We start from the raw sequence: 22,419 nt of genomic DNA, 5'->3' as shown, positions 1-22,419 counted from the left end.
GACAAACAGACCACCTTTTGAAGCTGTATTAACTCTAAATGTCTAGTTAAAGGTCTGCAGACACCTACTGCGGATCAGTTTGTGTTATATTACTGATATATTGTAATATTCCACCTAGCAACAGCTCCATTTACAGTAAACAAAGGTAAACAGAGAAATACTAAATCTAACTCTAGGTGCATGACGTTAATGTCAGTGGAGCAGCTGTTGTTTTTGTCACTTGTTGACATCAGGTCAAAAAGGGACAACAGTAAGTCTATTTTTTTCTGTTTTACAAGGAGAACAACAACAACAAAAACACATTTTATAGCTGTGATACTGCACGGCCAATGTGTGACTGCCGTATCACCAAGATGAAAAAAAACAAAGTCATGGCGGAAGTGGTGCAACTGTGTCCACCTTGATAAGACAACATGACCGGGGGTGGAAATAGCATCACAGTCTGCCAATGATGTCTTGGCAGACAATTTTAAAACAGTTTGGTTTATTGCCAAGTGGGAAACTGTACCAAAGTATGAAGCCTGCAAGCAATACAGTTAGACAGAAACCATTTCAATACAGCTACTCTATTTGTTAGGACTGTGTTTATTGGCCCGTTGTGACTACTGTGCTTTTATGTCCAAGTGGATACTTTAACAAGTGTGGATTTTACTGTGCATGGTAAGGTCTGATTTACTTTAAGAAAGTAGCAGCTACAAAAGCCACTCAGTCACCTTTAACTGTTTGATCTCTTGGCAGCAAACAGACTCACACACAAGAGGAAGGAGTGTGTCGCTGAGAAGGTCCCCTTAAAGTACACATGACTCTGTTTTCTTTTATACAGGTCCCAGAGGGAAGGATGAAGGAATGGGGAAGAAATCAAACACAACAGAGGGACGAGAAAAGAGACAGAAAAAAGAAAAACATGTAAGAAGCTGACATTTAGAGGTAAATGAATGCTGGAGCAGGATCTTAAACCTATGACAAGTCTTAAATCAAATTAGAGGAAAAGTGAAACGGCTGCATTTGGATAAACACATACCATCACATTGCCTTCTGTCTGGTGACTGGACATCTTCCAGACACAGTAAAGCTCCTTGGCTGACTTTAAGATGGGGGAAAAGTACAGCACTGGACACTTAAGTGTATCATTTGATGGCCTGGTTGAGCATATCAAAAATAAAGTACAATGTCAAAAACACACTTCAGCAAAGTTCATTTGTGTCTCAGTCCAGTGGCCACTTGAAAGGAGCCTGATGGAGAAGTCGTCTGATCCTATTTATTCCAGCGCCTCATGACCGTGGAAGACTTTTCCATTTGGTGACTAATGCGAAAAGGCAAAGGCATGAATTGCACAAGACTTTTTTTTAATGGTCCAGAACTTATGTTTATGACACAATGTCAGAGGGATTACATTCATGTTTTTCTTCAAGGGACTGGAAACCGAGGTCAGGTCCTTTGAGAGAGGCTTCCAGAGCCACATATTCTGTGAGACTAGTCACTCCACAAGCTAAATCACATCAACATGACTGATTGTGCGCGCAGACAACTGGTCAGAACCACTCAGGTCACAATAAATCAACACAAAAGTTGGACATTGAAATATATTTGTTATATATTAGTCAGTGCCTTTGGTGTGCGGTTTCTGCTGGCTTTCGCTGGATCAGATAAATGAAGTCCAGTAATCGAAAGGACACGCTGAGGCAATGAATCTTATCACAGGAAGAAGAGGAAATTGCTCATGAAGGGGAGATAATGCTGCAGCCCAATTCATAAACAGATGTGCTTATTCAAACATGCTTACAAGTGCTGGACATAGTAATACAAGAAACATTTTAATTATGATGTTAAGAAAGAATTTTGCTTACTAAAAGAAGTATTTCACTGCTGGAAAGATGGTCTTCTATGCAGTAGAAAGACACAAATACTTTTGAAACTGGTGCTACATGACCAGAGAAAACAGAGGAAAAGTGATAAGGCATTGGCTTTTACTCAAGAAGTAGAAAACCTACAACTACCAGAGCGCACTGGGCCACACAGGACCAACAAATACTCCCACTGGTGGACGACATAATACGAGCTTGGACATTTTTCATTAGAAACCAATATGGCAGCCAGCAGGTAACAAACAATCTCGAATTACAGTTAAACAGTGCACTGAAATAAGTTTCTGAAAACATTTTACCTGAGCAATAGGCAACACAGAAACAGAATGTTGGTTCATATGTTATCAGCACTGCTTAGTTTTACAGTTTGAGCTTTTAAGCTTTGTTTTTACAATACAGGAAACAGTACGGCGCTAACTTCCTGTTCACAAATTCTCGTATTACAGCCAAACAGTGCACTAAAATATGTTGCTGAGATATTCTGGGTGAGAAACAGGCAGTGCAGTGACAGAATCTTGGTTTATATTTGATCAGCAGTGCCTTGAGAGGGGCAGGTCCTCTTCTATACTCTCATGCATACGGAGCATGATCTCACTCCAAAGTCATCAAAATCTAGCGCTTGGGCAGTGACTTGCGGCGTCAGAAACCAACGAAAAAGCCGTCCTTTAACATCGGCATGATACGTGGCCTGTTGCTGTTATAGTTTAACAGCACCTGGCTGCATCTGGGGTACATGCGGCGGGACAATGACAAAAGTTAAGGTGGCGAAAGACCGAGTGGGGCGACGGGTGGGGTGGTCGATGGTTCCAACGAACACCGACTTTCACGTTTTTCTGTCCAAAGAGATTCTAAAGCCAAACCCTGTTCTTTTTTCCTAAACCTAACCACGTTGTTTTTGTTGCCTAAACCTAACCATGTGTTTGTTGTTGAAGGAAAAAAACAGCAATTTGCGTTGCTGTACCCACGTAGCGCGTTTATTTTGAAAGAGACTGTATGTAAAGTGTATCTTGAAAGACTACAACATGACATGGTGTCCCAGAACGTCAACAACCAACGCACCCAGGGTACCTTGCACGTTGTATGTGGACGTGGAAAGTCCATGACCACAACGTCTATATGTGACAAGGTCAGAGTGAGAATGTGTTGGCATATGAAAATGCGAAAGTAAAATCTGTACTTTGAACAGCAGCTCTGGATGACATGAAATGAGATGGCTGGATTTTTGCTGGGAGACGAGCAGGGCGATCTTGGTGCTGGTTAGATGGAAGGAAGTTTACTACAGTTCATTTACACATACTACCCACATTGTTATGATACAAGGCTGGTTGAAAATTGACAAAGTGTCCCTTTAAAGGTCATAGAAAATGGCAGTATGGTAAAGCATCATGCTGTTTAGTGTAGTTGTGACACTGATTCCAAGCCAGAAAACCAAACTGCAATCATCATCATGACACTCATGGCTTTGAGCAATCTGCGGTCAAACTTTATACGATGGGGTCAGCACACAACGAATGTTCAGATGATGCTGGTAAACAACCAGTGGCTTAACTATGAGTGTTGTTATTTCTGTCATCTCTCTGACTTGCATTAGAGGAGAACCTGGGCCACCCACATTCTAAGGACATGAGCCTACCGCAGGAAGCTACTGAGAGCAGTTTAGTTTTTTGTACAACATCAATGGACGAGCTGTGGCAGGGCGGAGGGGAATAGGGGTGGGGGTTGGTCCGGGGGCACCTGAGAGTGCTTCTCTGTGGGAGCCCGGGTCAGACTTGACGATACAGCACAGGCTGCAGGACCAGACACTGGAACGCTAACCTGTTATTGTCCCTGAGCATTTAAACACCGCCTGGTGTGGAGTGGGAGGCGACAGAGGGCTCAAATGAAAGCCGACATCATAAACAGAAAGGAGGAAAATGACTACCTGCAGCAGAAAATGTCACCACTGCCTTTGTAATTTGTCCCTTCGCGGCAACTTTTAATGACCATGCAAGTGTGGGGATATGACTTTATGTCTCTTAATATTAGCCTTGATTCTGTTGTGTGGTACACACTGCAGAATCAGAGAAAAGCTACAAGTGAATAGCAGCTGGCCTGAAAGACCTGTGCGTCAAACCTTCTGGCCTCAATTATTAAAAGGATTTTATACGGAGATTTAAATGTGTACAAAAGATAAACACAAGCGCAGCACAAGCTCGCACTGATGTATGTTTAGTTATACTTAAAACATACGTTTGTCATATTCTGACAGTTACTTGGCACACAGAGAATTGAGGACGTGCTGTAAGGAGGGTTCCGTGTGCACATGGAGGGCAAAACTCGCAAAAAAAACAACACAGCTGAAAATGCAATTGTCACAGCTCATCTGTCCTCTTCCACAAGCCCGTCTCAATCCGAATGTTCCACAATACTCCACCAACACCAAACAATAACATCGTAATTATTTTAAATCATACAGTACTGTCCCAACCACCGTGAGGGAAAGTTTGGAGCTCAGGAATGAATGTGAATTTATTTTTATATCACTCTGTGTCTGGATGACCAAAGGACTACATTTTTGGCCTACATTTGTCTTCCTTTGAAGAAAAAAAAAATGCTGCCATACATTAGTGCTTCACATCTGGTTTGCATTGGGGAAACTATGCAGTCAACTCCTGTGTGCCAGTGGAGGTTTTTGGAGAGTCACTGCCTGGAGAATGCAAGAAAGGTTGTCTTTTTTTTCTCTCTCTCGCTCTCTGTGATGGTATTTGCCGGTAAATGTTTAGATGGCAGAGGGAAAACTGGAGCGAGAGTGAGAAAAGAGAAAGCAAATCTTGAAAGCAAGCACGAAAAAAAAAATCTTGACAGTCTGCTCGCTGATCTTTGGGTACACTTTGAGGCCGTAAACAGTGTGGTGAGAGGAGAGGAAGGTAAGGAATGCAGAAACAATGGAGTTAAAGAGAGTGTGTGATAAACATCCAACAAAAAGATTAAACACTGTTGCCTGCTGAACAAAACTACGGTGTCACACAGATAAGAATTCTGTATATAGTTGAAGAAAACTGAGTAAGGTGCTGAGAGGTCTCAGGGTAACAGTTGCATTTTCTTTCTGGGGGTTTCACTCTGTGCTTTTGTGTGTGGCCGCTGGTTTAGAAAAGCTGTCTGGTTGCTCTAAGGAGGAAGAGTGTATTATTTGTCTTAGTGCACACATGGCCATTAATCCCAGGGACCCCTTTACTCCAAAGTTTCCCAGAGCAGATTTGTGCCCAAAAATGGATATCTCAGTCATTATCCCAATATCTTCACATCCTCCCTGTCATCCTCTACCCTATGATCCACGGGATAGGGCATCCCTTTGAAATCTGAAGCCTGCAGACCGGTCTCAGTTTTGACACCTGCTTTGTTTTGCAGAGGACTGTGGATCTGCACAATGCTCAAATAAATGTATTCAGTTTTAAAGCATCCTGTCTTACACACGCTCTACACTTAACACGTGTAACACAGCCCATTCATATCTGAGTCGAATGAGAGGTATGCACAGTGAGGTCAGGGTACTTTCACTTGCGAGCTGGGTGATTCAGTTACTGGTTTGAAGGCCCTCGAGAGGATGTTGTTTTCGCAAGACCAAACTCCAGAGGGGAACAGAAAGAGCCCTTCTGATGCAATATCTTCGGTGGCAAAACAGAAACATCAGCTTTTGTGTATGTCTTTGCTACAGGCCAGGCAGACAAAGCAAATGTCTCGCAAGTCACCACAGTGGAAAATTACCTCTGGTCTGTTCCTATAAATAAAACAAACTGCTCTAAACTGTCAGAGCCGAGGGATGTTAAGGCCAATTTGGCCTCCTTTGATTTACACATTTCCTAATATGGATTTGAGGCACGTGCCTTTGAGCTGTTGCTACGGAGTTTTGGACCATGAAATCTGATCATAGAGGATTGAGGATGCTTTGACTTTGTTGTTTCTGCTCTTGATATGATAGAAAATCGGTCACTGCCTTTTCTGTTATGGCTTTGTCTTAACTGTTGAACTTTGGTTCAAGTGTTTGTTGTACAGTTTTGTGGCCTTGATATCAGCCCAGAGTTTTTTTTTATCAGTTGTTCCTGGGCTTTGTCAGAGGCAATGGGAAATTTCACTCCCACTTCTAATGCAAGAACTACAATAAAGAAACAGGGCCAAAGCAGATTCTGTCATTATTCATGTGAGCAGCGTTGACCCTGTCTTCTGGTAATTACGTTTGTATGTTACTGAACTGCTTTCTTAATGATGTTGTTGTGGCAACATAATCACTGCCTGGATTATGTTTCTTTCAGGTAATGAAAGACAACATTCGTGTTCTGCAAAGGCTTCAGAAGGACGTGGTTGGGGGGGTGACGGTTGTACAAAGTGCAGGACTTTGACACAAGATCCCAGGGGTCGCGTTCAAAATCCTGCCTTTGGTTTCGGCAACAAATGCAGTTTAGTTAAGGTGAGGGAAAGTTCATTATTTTGGTTAAATGTTAATCAAAAAAGAATAAAATAATGCTGTGGTCACTACAAGTGAATACTGTATTGCAAAATTGCCTATTTTGGCAGGAAACAACTGAAACACATTTTCAGCTAACATTCAGTATTAACATTTTTGTGACTTTAGGTGCATAAATTAGCAACCTTTCCTAATTATGTCAATAGAAAATGTAACAATGACAGAAATGTAACTCATTCATTTTCCGTAACTGCTTATCCTGTTAGGGGTCACAGGGGGCTGGAGCCTATCCCAGCTGACACTGGGTGAGAGGCGGGGTACACCATGGACAGGTCACCAGACTATCACAAGGCTGACACACAGACAGACAACCATTCATGCTCACATTCACACCTACAGACAATTTAGAGTCAACAATTAACTTGCATTCTAGACTGTGGGAGGAAGCCGGAGTACCTCGAGAAAACCCACGCTGACATGGGGAGAACATGTAAACTCCGCACAGAAGGCCCCCAACCCTCGGGTCTGAACCAAATTCAATACAAAATCAATTCATTCTGGTTACAGTGTGATCCAACTCTGTTTCACTGTTTAGAGTAAACTAATTTTACAGCTGTATATAATGTCTGTATGATTTAAAATCCACTTATCAAACATGACTAAAAAGTTGAGAAGGTCCAGGGAGCATGATGATAATGACTGCATCATCATTTCTGACCGAAACGTGACCACTGCTCTTTACGCACTAGCTTTGTGGCTATTAGTAACCCACAGGGACTGAAGACCAAGGCTAACTGTGAACCAACAGACACAAAATGGCTCCCGCAGACTGGTCATTCCCAGGTGGTCTCCTAATGTTGCTGAGTCAGCGCAACCAGCCAGGACATCAAGGGGCTGGGATAAGGTTTCACAGGCCGCACACTCAGCAATCTAAGCATGCCACACACACAACTGTGCAGTACACACCCACAACTGCTAGCAATTATTTATAACTCATTCAGACTTGCGGCTCGTGGCTGCAGTGATGGCACCTGACCCTGAGGTTAATGCCCAGACAAGACGGCTTGTTTTTTTAAAGCATACATCCCAACATCCCCAGACATGAATATTCAGCATGTTGTTATTCGCAGGTGGGTGTTTCCAATCACTGCGTGCAGAGGGCTTTCATGGGCATTTTATGTTAAAAAGCAGTAAGAACAATCTGCATTCTTGACAACAGCTGCACCAAGCGCCTCCCACAACCGCAAAAACACTCACCTCCTTCCCTGTCCGAGTCTGTAACCCTGAGAAGATGGGTTCATATGAAGAAAAAAAAAAAAGCATTACGTGTGCTTAGAAAACCGAGGGGGGCCTGCCAAATGTGAAATGACTGGGATGAATTTCTAAGAAGTCATTTCCAGTATATACAGCCATTTTTTCCCTTCTCAGACACATCTCCCTGGCAACGTGTAAACAGTGCCCTCATTTCCCTGGACCATAAACCTCCTGGCAGTGACGCGCAGCTCTCGTTTCATCCTGCGCAGCGCGGACGGAGGGTACAACCCAGCGTTTTATTAGGGATGCAGTGGCAATGTGAAAATTGATGTGCTGTGCCATAAAAAATATTGAACCCATCAGGGAACTCAGATATCATGTTAATACATCCCAAACTTAGATCATTCAGGGATATTTTAGACTTCCTAGCTATTTGTGGAGCCTGTAATTCAGATGTAGAAAATCAGGTCAAACTTACCTAAAATAAATTTGACAGTACGCCAGTGCATACAGTTAACTGCATACTATTATATGTGTATTTTAAACCGCCACACAGTAAAATCCCACAGCATACAACCGAAGATCTAAAAATAGATGTGATAATGTGAGTTGACCTCCGAAACATCCCTGTGGAGCATTTTCCTGTCATAAAAACATAATTTCTTCCTTTACTCTGGTATGCGCTGTGAGAACCAAACACGGGTTCATTTCCTACTGGGCAACAACCCCTTTCACCAGTGTGGGGTTGATAACAACGAGGATGTCCAAGTCAGCGTGCACACACTGTGCTTCCTCCTGTTACCCCAAACAGAGACATCTCTGGGACTTCTCAGAAGGACGGTCACACACATTTGCAAACACAGAGTCACAATGAAAAATCAGGTGTATTATCTCTAAACACACTGAGACAGACACACCTGCAGCCACGTGCACGAGGAGTCACACACCTAAGGTAGTGTGCACGCACATACACGTGAACACACAAAGCTGAGGGTAGATAGAGGGATCAAACACAAAAAATAAACACAGCAGCCAAACTGGGGGACAATGGGCGACTTGTGCAGGAAGAGCAGACACACTGAGCAGCTGCATACACACACCCATAGTTTGTTTAAGTTCCTTTGTGGGGACTTCCCCTCGAGTGTAATTACTGCTCATATTCAGAATCCCCGGCTTTTCTGCTCACATAAATGAAGCCGATAAGATCAAACAATTTGATGTATTTAGGAAATGAGATTCAAACAAAGTGGGAAGATCTTGGTTATGACAATCCAAACACATCGAACAGATGATGAATTTTAAACCACACTGAGGCGCTGGGACCAACGACTGCCAAGCCACCCGCCCCAAGCCTAGTCCCCAATCCTTACCAGCAGAACAGAAGATGGAGGCTTTACTTAATTAAACAATGATGTCATCATTGGTGAAACTACTGGTGAGGAGATTTAAACTGCAAAGAACGATAAAAGCAGTTTCCATTCAGACTCTGCTGGAGATACTATGAATTTCCCCTGATAATTCTGCATACTGCGGCAAAAAAGGAAACTAGCTGGACTCTGTAGGAACATATCTCTCTTGACCTAATTTTCACGATCCCAGAGAGGGACCACCTCCTTTTCCTCTTTGTCATTCTCCCTGTTTGCTTTGACCTCTAAATACTGACTGAGGAGGGAGTCACGAATCCACTGGATACCCAGGCGGCTCATTTTTGCTTGTTGGAAACCAAACACACGCTGATGAATTGCCACATAATCAGGAAGTGCATATGTGAGTGGTACACTAGTGGAGGTTGGTGACCTAAGGGTCATTTATCCCCCTCGCCGTACCGCCAGGAGAAGGTCCCTGCTCTGAAATGCAGCAGGCAGGCCGTGTGGCTGGAATGAGCTCACTTCAAAGGTGTCCATAAATCATGCTGCCATGCATCCCAGGACTGCCTCCACCCTCCACTCTCCACGTCCCCAAGTCGCTCACCCACCTACCCTTTTGTCTTTTTCTCTGCTGTCTGTCCAGTCCAGGTTCACCTAGACCTTGCGCCTTTGTGTGTTACTAGTTCCCACTTGTCATTTGTGTTTTAAGCTTTTGCATCCACCCACACCGCCAGGATAGTTTAATTTGTTTGTGCGGTAACCTGGCAGTGAGCAGGTCATGGAGAAATCAATCACAGCAGAGGAACAGTAGAGCGGTGGAGTGGTAGTGGTAGATGTAAACATGTAGTCACCTAAAACCGATTAGCATTTTTATCAAAAAGCAATACCCCCTTTGGTACAAAATGGATCTCAGTGGATTTATCTGAGGTTCATTTAAGTCTCGAGAAGAGCTGCAAGTTCAGAAATCCTATAGCTAGTTTCTCGACTTTGCCAGAAGAGAGCTGCAATCCGTCAGGTCCTTATCTTCCAGTGTCACACACTTGGATCTCTTTATCATGCAGCCATGCAAAACACCATTCATCTTCCCCACCTAATTCATTATCAGTGATAAAATGCAAAGTCCCAGCTGCAGTTGTTAAATGGAGAGACGACGTGAAAACAGGTGCTTTGGTAAACACTGATAGCGTGGTTGAATTATGTTGCTTCCCAAGCAGACCTGTCTATCTCTTTCAATCTATTAACCACACCTCTCGCCCGACTCTTGTCCGACCTCATTCTGCTTTTATCCTGCTTTTCTTCTCTAGTGTTCTTGGCTTCGAGGGATGCCGGAACAGCGCTGAACACAAAACAGACACAAACAAAGTGAGAAGCTAGTTGAAGGCACCAGGCTCTCGCAACGTCCCTAAGGCCTCTTCATCCATCAAGTGAAGTGTAAATGTATGTCGCACACTGTGTAAAGTATCAGGATATATAGCCATGCCTTGATTATTAGACGAGCAGAATCTGGTGGCACTGGCGGATGAAGGTTAAAAGCTACATGGCACTGACTTACTCACAGTCCCGTGCAGAGCCACGGTAATACTCCCCTGACAGATCACCACAAGGATGACGTAGTGTGACCAATGACCGTCATCATGCATTACTGCTCACACTATGGGACACTTTTTCTTCAGCAATCACTAAACCTTAAACAGTTTCCACTCACCAGTGTTGAGAAAGCGTGCGATGGGATGAGGGATGGGGGTTTTTAAGGGGGGTTGAATACTTCCACGGTGAAGTCATGGTGCTTGTGTCATTGGCCCTCTGCTGTGCTTTGCTCACCGTCTGGCCCCCATTTTACCCATTGATCTAATTTCCATTGCCAACATTGGATGTGGTTCTGTTTGAAGCTGAATGTTTGGGCCCATTAAAGCACTGATAGAATTGCAAACGTATGGTGGACCTTAGGAAAAGTAAAGAAGAAAACAACTTAGTGATGTTTGCCAGACTCTTGAGAAGAGTGGAGTAAACAGAATGTACAGTTTTGAGCAGCGTTTAGTGAGGTGGGAAAACCCACGGCATTATATACACCTGGTGTTCACGAGCTTCTTTCATCCTCGCTTTGAGCTGGATTTAATTACTGTTTGGCATTAAAATATAACAAAATATAAAAGAGCTCTTCCTCATGAGATGACAAATATCATCATATATCATCTTAAAAATTGAGAATTCATCTGGTCAATCTGAAAATCATTTTTGATTATATCTTAATGGCTGAGCAGCCTGCCGCCTGTCTGAACTGCCTGCACATCTTTCTGGGTCACCATGTAACAGCTTATGTGCATTCATATAGCACCTACGTGTCGATGGGCGACAGAGATGTGCTACATTTGCTCTTTGCTGCTGCTAATGCGGTCAAGCACCATCTCTGTAGGTGGTTTGGCTGAATGCCCGAGACTTATACACTACATGAGGCTGCCACTTGTAATGGGGGTATGTATCTGTCACATAATTTCCCCGACATCACAGAGACGGCTTCACTTCCAGGCGTAACTGCAAAGAACTGGGAACTCTTAATGCTCGGATTAGACAAAAAACACCACACCATCGTTAACTTCAAGACGTGAAATCTACACCTGACTGAAGACTTTATGAAGTGCAGAGTATCTGTTGTTTCTTTAGTGATGCCCCAGAAGATAGAGAGGTTTCGAATGGCGTGATGAAAGACTTTTCCATAGGCACAAAAATATACTTCTTTAAAGACCCAAGATACCATTGACGACAACGAGGTCCAGACATCTGTAATTTTTGCCCATCGAAGGAAATTAAATTGCTACAAAAGTCGCTGTTCTTCTACTTCACTGTACCATCTGTATATGTAATGCTGTACCACATGGACTGCAGCGAGTGCACTTGGCTGCACCCATCTATGCTTTTCCAGCTGCAGACGCGAGACAGGAGACTATGGTTTGGAGTTTTTTTCATATGTAATAAAGTATAGTTATGATTATGCATATGTGCTTTTGTAATCTCTGTGGACTGCGGTGACAGCTGAACCAGAGAATGGCAGCATCAAAGGAGCGAATTTCATAAATGAAGCTAAAACACTATATATTTTAAAAAAAAATCTTTATTCTATGGTTTCTGAATTTTTGCTGAGTTACAGCTTTAGTTGAATATATACCGGTACTACCCAGGATTGTTGGTTATTGTCTGTGAACACGCTCACAAGTTTAAGTGAGAGTAAAAACCAACCCCAGAGTCACTTGTTTGCCATTGCGCCTTGCTATATTTGTATTTTTTCAGCCTTGTGACTCTTGGATGCCTGCTGCTTACTGTCTGGCACCTGGTTGCCACTTTTATATAAAGCCCCGACCCCACCTGAGCACTGTGGGGGTAGATGCCCTTTAACGTCCTGCACACAGAAAATAAAAGAAAATAAGAAAATACAAGCAGATGGCAGAGTCTCTGCAGAAAAATACACTCACACACTTCTAGAGGGTCATAAGTGACGACTGTGAGGGATTATGTCCTTCTGAGTCTATACTTTTGGTTTTTTTTTTAAAAATCCTGCACAGTATATCTTTAATTCCATAGAATACAGGTTTATATGTGTATTGTAGGGGAATACATAGTTGATACAGATAGGAAAAATGCAGAGGATGGAATTTGAAATGCAAGAATTTTCTCAAGGATGACCTCCTTGCTCAGAACTGCATGTGCGGACCATTGGAGCTTGGTGGAAAAAAAAAAGGTCTGGCAACAGCTCCAATGCCTTTTTCTATCTAGCGGGTCTTTCAACACCAGATGATTATGCTAAATAACAGTCAAAACAACAACAGTATTCTCTGGTACTGGAGGTCTGTGAATCATTTGGTAATTGTGTTGAATGTAAATGCTCTGATCTCCCTCTGGACTGAGTTATGTCCGATTACTACAAACATCCTGAGCTCAATATGATCTGTTGGTTGTAAATACGATGTCAAACAAAGCAGTACTTCACTGTAATGTTCTCTCTGTGCCACTCTCAAGAACGTTACCCACGTAAGGTGAGTGAGCGCTGGCGTGTGTCTTTCTCTTGTGTACATTTGTTGTGATAAGGGTAAATAGTCTCTGCACACTAATAGAAACTTTTCCAAGACAGAGAGGTGCTACAGAGTAAACTATACACAGTAGGGGCTTGCATTTGTCTTCGATTACGCCTTTCTGTGACAGCCCGTTGACAGATGCGCCCACAGGCAATAATAGTGTACTCGGGCCACTCCTCTCTCCATCTCATCCTTTCATTCTCCCTCTAAACTTCACCTGAAGAAGCCAAGAAATCCCTCCTTAGCTCTCTGTTACTCGTCTCTGTCATAAATCACCGTCATCTTCTCATCGAGGAGCTGACGTCCTTTTATAGCCACACCAAGGACACTTTCTGCCATTTATGGCTCCTCCGAGGCACCGTCCAAGGGCCAGTTAGTATCCCATGAAGGTGAGGGAACGCAGGGCAGCAAGGGAGGCCAAGAAACATCCTGCCTGCTTCCTACTCATATTCACTCCAACTTTGACAGCTTAACAAATGAGTGCCAAAGTGTGCCCGAGCGGTGCCAAGTGCACTCTTCTCTGTGTATTTTGAAAAAGGTAACTGTCATATACAATTCAATTTACAGACTAGTGACTGACATAAATCCACACCACAGTGTACGCAGCACGTCTGGCTTGTCTAAGCCTGTCTCCTCTGTAGAGACTATTGTCTCTCCAACAGAGCCATAGAGACGAAAATGAGAGGGTGAGACAATGTGTGTGTGTGTGTGTGTGTGCATGTCCCTCTGCCTGTAAATACTAGTGAGCACAAGACATAGTGGGAAAGAACGACAATGAGAGAGGGATGGTGTAAGACATTTTGGATAGGGAGTCACATTCTTGATCGCTCACTAGTTTCATCATGCAGAGCAGGCATTTTAACAGTGTTTACTTTCAGCGAGGGGAATGCTCTCGCTCACAGCTGCACTCCAAATAAACAGTCTTGTATTTATCAGAGACAAGATAATACACATCTAATCAGAACAAGTAACTGCTTTTCAGCAGGCCAACAAGTCTGGTCCTTCTGGTTTATCCCTGGAAGGCAGTTGTGCAACACAGAGAACATTAGTGCGCATTTGAATAAAAATGTGCACATGCTAAACACCAACACTTTGCCAAACACCCACACTCTCATGACTGCACTTCCTCTGCCATGATGTCACAGTCTGGGCTCATTCTTTGCAGATGTGGGAGCCTACCCTATTAAGTGTCTGGGAAGCAATCAACACTAATGCAGTTGGCATTGTGGCAAACTGAAGTTACTAGCCATATAAAGACACAACTACCACAGCAGCAGGGGGTGAACGTGGGGATACAGCGGTGGCACGGTGGAACAAACAAAGCACGTACGCAGTGCCAGGGCTTAATTACCTCTCTGAGACATCTGTTATGAGAACAGAGTCCTGCTAACATGTTGTTGTGAAGAAACACTCTGTTAACAGCCCAGTCTCTCAGGGATTTACAGTGTTTTGAAAGGTGACATTTTGAGCCTCAGGCATTGTTGCCTTGTTTAAGGCCTGCTGTGTATCACTGCGTGGTTAAGGACTGCATGCCACATGGTCTCAAATTATTGCCCAATTAAGCCAGTGTACAAGAACATCCAATGGGAAGGATGACGACATCGCTGCTCCCATAGAAATAAAACCACTCTGACAGCTCCATGTAGGCGGATGGTTGCTGTTAAATTATTGCAGACTTACTCATACTATAGCTGATCTGTATTACACATTCCAATTTCAATATCCCACTAGGCCTTTCACAATAACTACTGTTGCTAGATGATATACTGTCACAGTAATAATTGCAATACATGATATCACTGTCATTTTGAGACAATTTTATGCGACTGATATAATAATATAATAGCATAGCAATGCAAGAACACCCTTTCAAAGAGTGCTAAACACCTATTAACACCTATAAATATATGAAAAAAGTATATACTGTATAATATTCGTGTACCTTTAGAGGGGAAGCCCAAATTTACTCAGTTTGAGACTTAACACAAGATTTGGCCAACAAAAACAAGTGATGCCTTTTGTGACTTACAGAAAAGCTTAACAAAGCTCTGGGAACAATGCAGGTACCGCCGTAATCCAGCCAGTGTGCTGCCGTGGATGGACGGCCTGGGAGCTGGGTGGCTTGCTGGTGGATTTATGGAGTGGAAGATGAAGTTGTTGGATTGTAAAATTAAAGGCAATAAACGTTTTGGATTGTTGCCAGGGGTTGGCGAGCTAGCGACTATCAGAACTGTTCCTCTTCCACTCCAAAAGTGCAGCTGCAGGCTACCGGTAAGCTACGCTGTGTCATCTTTGGAGTTTCATTCATTCATTTATCTTCCATAACCGCTTATCCTGATACAGAGTTACTGTGGGGGTGGAGCCTATCACAGCTGATATTAGGTGAGAGGCAGGGTACACCCTGGACAGGTCGCCAGACTATCACAGGGCTGACACATAGAGACAGACAACCATTCACGAACAATTTAGAGTCACCAATTAACCTGCATGTCTTTGGACTGTGGGAGGAAGCTGGAGAACCCGGAGAAAACCCACGCTGACATGAGGGGGAACATGAAAACTGTACACGGCCCCAGCCTCTTGCTGAGAGGCAATACCACTGCACCACCATGCTGCTGTCTCTTAGAAATCCTGTAAGTAAGCCGGGTGGAGAAAAAAAAGGAGACTTGCTGTTGGCTAAAATGTTAGTGACATTCTCATGTAAAACAAACACACATCTAAACTCAACGGGCAATATCAAGGTCAACAAAATGATTGAGGTCATGTCCATATATCTTATGTTAATTTGATAACATAATTATCGTGACAGGCCTAGATACCACGATGGGTAGGAGTGTTAGTCGGCGTCAAAGATTAGGTACAGAGTCTAAATTAGTAAATCATGCAAACATCAATTTAAGAGTGATCCACTTCTGACAGAAGCCACGATAATTGTAGGTCAGTGGACCAGTGATTCCCTCAACACCAATATTATCCAGAGGAGGATCACTCTCTTATCCAAGATATAAAGATGTGGTGTTACAAGATGAAGTGTAAGCCTTGGCTCTTCACTTTGTCATCTGTCTCTGCGGAGATCTATCACGGTGAAATAACATCTTATTACCTCACGTACTGGAGAAACTCTCCTCACCCCAACATTCTTCTTCTCAAGTGCCTCCATTAACCATAGGTTATCCTATGATTTAGCCATTAGCCACAGCCCTACATAACCATTAGTTATATGAATTCATAATACCCATCACATTACCAGTTGTATAAAAACCACTGCAATTTGTCTGTAGACATCAAATGTGTGCTTCCCCTCTCAGTCCTCCCTTCTCTCTGCAGCTTTATAAAAAATATATATTTATAGGACTTGCTTAGTTGGTTTTGAATGCCAGTTTGCTGACCAAATGTATCTAGCTGTCATGCTTATTTATGGACCTTTGTGACGTTGATTCTCTGTGTAGAAAGGTACTGTGTTACCAGGATAACAGCTTTTATTGGTGCCAATTCATTGGGCAACAGTAACATTGAGCAATTCAAGACAGATCTGCACCCTTTTTTGGCAATGAATCTGTCAGCCCACAGCAGAGGTGAAGACGGAAATAAGGTTTGTCCCAGGAACAAACTGAGGCAGGTTGGGTACATGATGGAGGAGTTGGTAACCCTCACACTTTTTGCATCATAGCATTCCTTTCATCAAGTCCTGGGAATTAGTACATGCCATACACTTCTGTTGGAGCATGACCCTACCCTCCTCCCTTAAGGCGAGGGTGCTGGAGAAAACAGTCACGCCTGACTCACACCTCTCCTCGGCACAAGTTCATAACATGACTGAATGTGATGATGCAGCAGTGAATCGACAGGATTCCTGCACCCAAACAACATCTGTTTCATGTGAGACTGCAAAGGAAACGCTGATAAGATAGACGGGGGTTACATTAATCCAATGTGTAATAAATTTAACAGACAGATGAGGCGAAATGAAGTGAAAGGTGGAGCGAGCCAACGCAAAGCCCACTCTTTAATAACATATAATTAGTTTGTATTAAACTAGTAAGTGTGTAGTTGTGAGGTATCTGCAATTCTGTGCTTACAATTTGGTATTTCCTTTGAAAACAGCACTTCCTTTGAGAGTAGCAGGTAAGTGCTGGGTATAGACCTGTAATTGTATCTCTAAAGGAATGTAATTACCCCATTAGCACAGAGTCAGTTACCTTTTACACTCCATGGCTGCCTATATAAAGTTTATGTTCTCTTTACATAAAATCTCACATGGTGTGAACGCTGTGACAGAGAGAGTGTAGAGAGTGAGAAAGAAGAGAGGGAAGGAGAGAGGGAAGGCAGGATGACTGGATTGTGAGGGGGGCACATTACCTCCCACGGGGGCCCTGGCTCAAAGGATCAAGTTTCAGACGTTTACCAACAAAACATCCATGGAGGAAGTCTTGTGCCCCTCACAATAACACCACAGCACCTGGCCATCCCCACACAGGAAACCTGAGGTCACTTCCTCCCTTTCAGGGAATTCAGACACACTCCTGCTGCCAGCCACGCGCCCCCACAGCCTATTGAAGAGGGCGCTGACTACCAGGGGGAAAGACACAGAGACACAACTGACTCAAAAGAACATCTGAATTATGAGAAAATATACATCTGAAACTTTGGTTTTTCCCACATTCTCACCGATACAGTTCACAGAAATGCGAGCCAGAGATGTGTGCCTGACAGGTTCTGTTAGCACCAATGTAGAAAGATTTCTAATTTCCCTTTATTTGGTCTCACATGTAGCACAGATGTGATGTTTTTTTAATCAGTCTGATTAGCTAAAAGCTGGGTTGGGCTACATTTTTAATTCTGGTTGGAACCACATAAAATAAGAGGTTGAGAACAAGGTATGCACCCTAATAACTGTGCTGGAATTCACAGATTGTCGAAACTTGAGCACAAATTAGAATGTCAAGACATCAGAACAAACAGTTAATGATTAGAGAGACAAACATGCCTTGACCAGATGAGTGTGAAACAAGCAGAAGAAGCATGAGAATCTGAAGTAAAAATCGTCCAGCAGTTTGGAACTCAGCATGAAAACCTGATGATTAAAACGTAGCCCGACACCAAATGTGACACAAAGTCATTAAAACAATACAAACTGTGTTCAGAGTGTCCTCTGAAACACCATGGAGAGACAAACAGCTGCAGAACGTCAAGAGAGAACTGCCTCAACACAAATCTAAATTCTGCTCCCTAACCACCTGCAACCACTTGACCGCCCATTCTCCATCATTATCGTTGGCCTGGTTTCAAACGATGCCAACCCATAAAACCAGCCACAACCAGTCCGAGTCATTTAGCTGCAGTCCCACTGCAGTTTAGAGCTGGCCGGCGTCCAACCACCACGCAGGGCTAACCTTTGGAAAACACTGAGACCTCCGAAGAATGTGACCATGGTCAATGAAATGGAGAGGGAGAGAGGAAGAGGAAGAAAGCAAACAAATACATTATACAGCCCGTGGGCTCTGTCGAGGCAAGCTTCCCAGATGCTAAATGGGACAGAATGACTGGCTTTTGGCTGCTTGGGGATTATTTCTGCTTTTTACTGTGACAAACAGTTTGTGTAAAAATAACCTGTCAGTGGTGAAAGCACAGTGTGATGCCTGAGAGACCGAATTCCTCCAAGGTGTAATTTCTGTAGTGACAGACAGAAGAGAGATCTGCATTATTCAAGCCATAATTTTAGTAATGGCTGAAAAATGTCTCATTATTATTGGGGTTTTTTTTTTTCAGTCTCACTGCTCTCGTCAACATCATTTCCCGCAGCAGGATGGAACTGGTTTCAGTAAAAGAATTACATTTAGAAACTGAAGGGCCTGTACACATGGCACAGTTTTTTGCACTCTAAAATCTTTTGCTTTTGGTGTAGTGAGAGCTACACTGTCACGGCATGCAAGCGTTCCCAAGCACCTGTTTTTCAGGGCACAACGTTCCAGAAATGCACACTGCATGTCATGTGACACAGAACAACCAATCACAGCTGGTAGATATCTTCCCTTTCTTCTGTAAATATCAGTCTATGATACATATGGACAGGAAGTAGATTATTTAAGTACAGGGCTACCCAGAGCTTTACATCTGTACCACAGACATTTTGGGCCTTCCTATACTCAAAAAACAATACTATGGTTGCTTAGCAACTTCAGACACAGCCTGCGTCCACGCTCTTGAAAGCTGGCGCCCAACTTCGTGTTTGGAGGCGGTTAAAGATGTGGCATGTGTGCCGGCCTTTTGAGCCAGATATTCCCGTCAGGAGATGGTAGAGACCAAAACAAAGCTTAAAGGATTTGGACGTCCATTTTGTCAGGTGGCTAGAACTCCAAATGAGTGATAATGTGATTAAATTCTAGCATTAAGGGGTTTCTTAAGTGTCCCAGACCTTGAATGTTAACATATTGTAAGCACAAGTGGCATATGGTTATCATGCATGCTTAAGATTGGACTTTGAACCCTAATGAAATCTTAAAAAGCGAAATAATTCCTGTATCTAACAAGTGTGAGTGCCAAGTCAGGTATCATCACATCAAATGTTCTTCCAACTGGAACCAAGATCACATATGACAGTCTTCTACTGAACTGTAGACAGAGCTGATAAGCAACATCTTCATCTCGACCCCCCCCAGTAGCACTGAAGAACAGGTGATGCATTCCCTCGTAAACGTGTAAGATCTTGATCAAATTCTCTCGTCTGGCAAGCCCCGACACTTTCCTTTCCCACCGCCGTGCCCACTGCGCCCAGATGACGCAACAGGTGGAGCACCAAACAATCGTCACAGGGATGACACTACTACTATCCGCTGTGATGTGATGATGTACGCCCAAAACAAAACTAGAAGCTGGAGCACAGACACGCCCTTCCCAGATGCACACTGCCATATCCCACTTCCTGCTGCTGGAAAAAAAAAGACAAGTTTAGCCTGAGGGACTTTGCTCTCTGAGGCCTTCACACACACACGCATACACACACACACACACACACACACACCGCTCAGCTGGGAGCTTCCGTGACACAACAGTTGCTCTTAATCCTTCCTCCACACAGTTCATTGGGTCACACAGTCCGATACAGTCTCTTCTCCCACTGACTGGATGTAGTTTATTTCTCTTTTTGCCTTATCTGTGTGTGTGTGTGCGCATTATATTACACACAGACATGAGTGCACGTGTGGGACTGTGATTAGAGTGGCAGGGAAAAAGAGACGAAGGCATAAACAAGGAATGCAGAAAAACACACTGGCAGACAGAAAATGTCCAGACCCCCTCACTTGTCACAGGAAGTGGTTCCTCGTTTGTCAGGGTTTTACTTTGCAGGCTTCTCCCCGGGCAGTGTGTTTGACTAAGGTGTGAAGTATCAAGGCTTGTCATGATGTCAAGCCCACGCCTGCTTTAATCTCTGCACTCACTGATTTTTACTTAACAGCAAAAACTCTCAGTGTGAAAAGTAAAGAAAAAATATAACCTTTTACATTAAATGTTAACAGATGATAATTACTGTGCAACTACCACTACTAATGATAATGAGAAAAAGACTTTAACTTATTTTATGAAAGAGAGAAAGCTGTTTACATTAATTATAAATTTAAATAGTTATAGTTTTGTTATCACAGCGTTTGAAGTCTACAAACTTCAGTGATGCTTTGTGTCATTAATTTTCATTGAAAAACCTCAGCCAGTCATCATGATGCTTTCAATGACACTTGGGATAAACTAATCCCCATCAAATAAAACACTTTTAGAAGTAATTTCCGAAAATGCCAAACGTGAAATAAACAGTTTCGTGAAGCCAGGTCAAAGAAACGTCAAAAGAAGTGTAACAAGGTATGAATAAAAAGTTAAGCCCTACCAGGAGTAGTGTCTGAAGTCTGGAGGCACCTTCTGCTCCCTGACAGTGGTAACCCGCCTCCCTCACGGTCTCCACAGTCTCGCTCAGATCTGGACTGGGATCAGTTTGCAGGTCGCTAAACTCCGGCGGCTCAGCAGCGTCGCTCGTCAGCTGTAAAACTTTTTGTGTGTCTTCTGACAGTAGTCAAATCTCTGTGGCGAAGAGTGATGCAGCTTGCCGGCTACATTTGTTCTACTACTGAGGAAGTTGCTGGTGAGTCACAAGATCCCGCCCCCCCCAAAAACCATTCCTCCCTCCCCTCCTTCCCTCCTTCCCTCCTCCTCTCCTCCTCTCCTGCGACTTCAAACGAGCCCAGAGAGGAGTCCAGGCAGCGGAGGGTGTGATGGGAGCTCCCGGAAAGGCCCTCCGTCTCTGTGCTGCCGTTTATTTTCTGTCTGCTCTAATAGAATTAGGTTTAATTGGGGAGTATTGGCTGGAACAGGCCAAAACTAGTTTTTGTAAGGTTTCTGAATAAGGCAGTGTTGACCACTTGGTTCTTTTAAGCTTTATTTCAATTAATTGTGTTAATCATCAGCCAATCAGTAAGTCAATCACCTACAATGACAAATTTGACATTTTTAATTATCTAAACACCAGAATTTGTTAAATTGCAAGAATATCCAAACAAAGCAATTTCAAAAATAAAATGTCCTCCTTTTATGTCATCCTAATGTTTTGTTTGTTTGTTTTTTTTAACAGTTGATACATCCTGTAGTTTAACCTGTCAATCAGTGATGGTGGGTGATTGGTCCATGAAGTCATACATGGGCTGGCACCCCAGTATATTGCTGAACTTCTCTGCCACTACTCCAACTCTCGACCTCTTAGACCCTCCGAACAATATCTTTTAACTGTCCCGCAATTGAGGCTGATGGGTAAGTAAAATGTCAAAAAAAAAACAACCTTCAGGGATTGGATTTAAAATTAGAAATAGGTTGTGTAGGTGTAGGGTAGATTTGGGGTCAGGGGTTAGGTAAAGTAAGATCAGAAATCAGATTAAATTGAGGGTCAGCACCAGTTAAAGGTCAAGTGTGTTGGCTTTAGGGAGATATAATGGCAAAAATGTTAAATATTCATAATAATGTTTCCATTAGTTCATAATCACCTGAAAATCGTGTTTTTGTTAGCTTAGAATGAACTGCTTTATATCAACATATAGAGTGGTCCTCTTCCACGGAGTCTGACATGTTCTTCTACAGTTTGCTCAGAGCAGGCAAATCAAACACTGGCTATAGATAGGGCCATTCACACTTTCAAGTCGGTCATCGTCTCCTACACTCTTGGCACTGGGAAGAAGTTTCAGTTCTGCAACATCACCGCTAGATGCCACTATGGCGGGATTTATACTTTTGCCTTGAACTGACGCCGTACCTATGGCATATACTCTCCATCAACATAGAGCTTAGACTGTACCCTTCGCCGTGGCCTGACGTGCACCTCCCCAAAGATGTGACTACATGTTGTGGCGACGCAGACCTCCTGTCTATTTCTGTAAGCTGAAACCATT

General features: G+C 43.2%; 1 protein-coding gene across 1 annotated transcript in view; it reads right to left on the bottom strand.

The window, feature by feature from the left end:
- Nucleotides 1–21,113, bottom strand: part of fhl3a (four and a half LIM domains 3a) — a 34,628-nt gene extending 13,515 nt beyond the window's left edge. The window contains exon 1 of the mRNA XM_050047055.1: nt 20,874–21,113. The gene's annotated coding sequence lies outside the window, so the exon portion shown is untranslated. The remainder of the gene's footprint in view (nt 1–20,873) is intronic.
- Nucleotides 21,114–22,419: the final 1,306 nt, after the last annotated feature.

The sequence above is a fragment of the Epinephelus moara genome, chromosome 6 (assembly GCF_006386435.1).
Source record: "Epinephelus moara isolate mb chromosome 6, YSFRI_EMoa_1.0, whole genome shotgun sequence".
Classification (NCBI taxonomy): domain Eukaryota; kingdom Metazoa; phylum Chordata; class Actinopteri; order Perciformes; family Serranidae; genus Epinephelus; species Epinephelus moara.
This window is presented reverse-complemented; position numbering and strand designations above follow the sequence as displayed.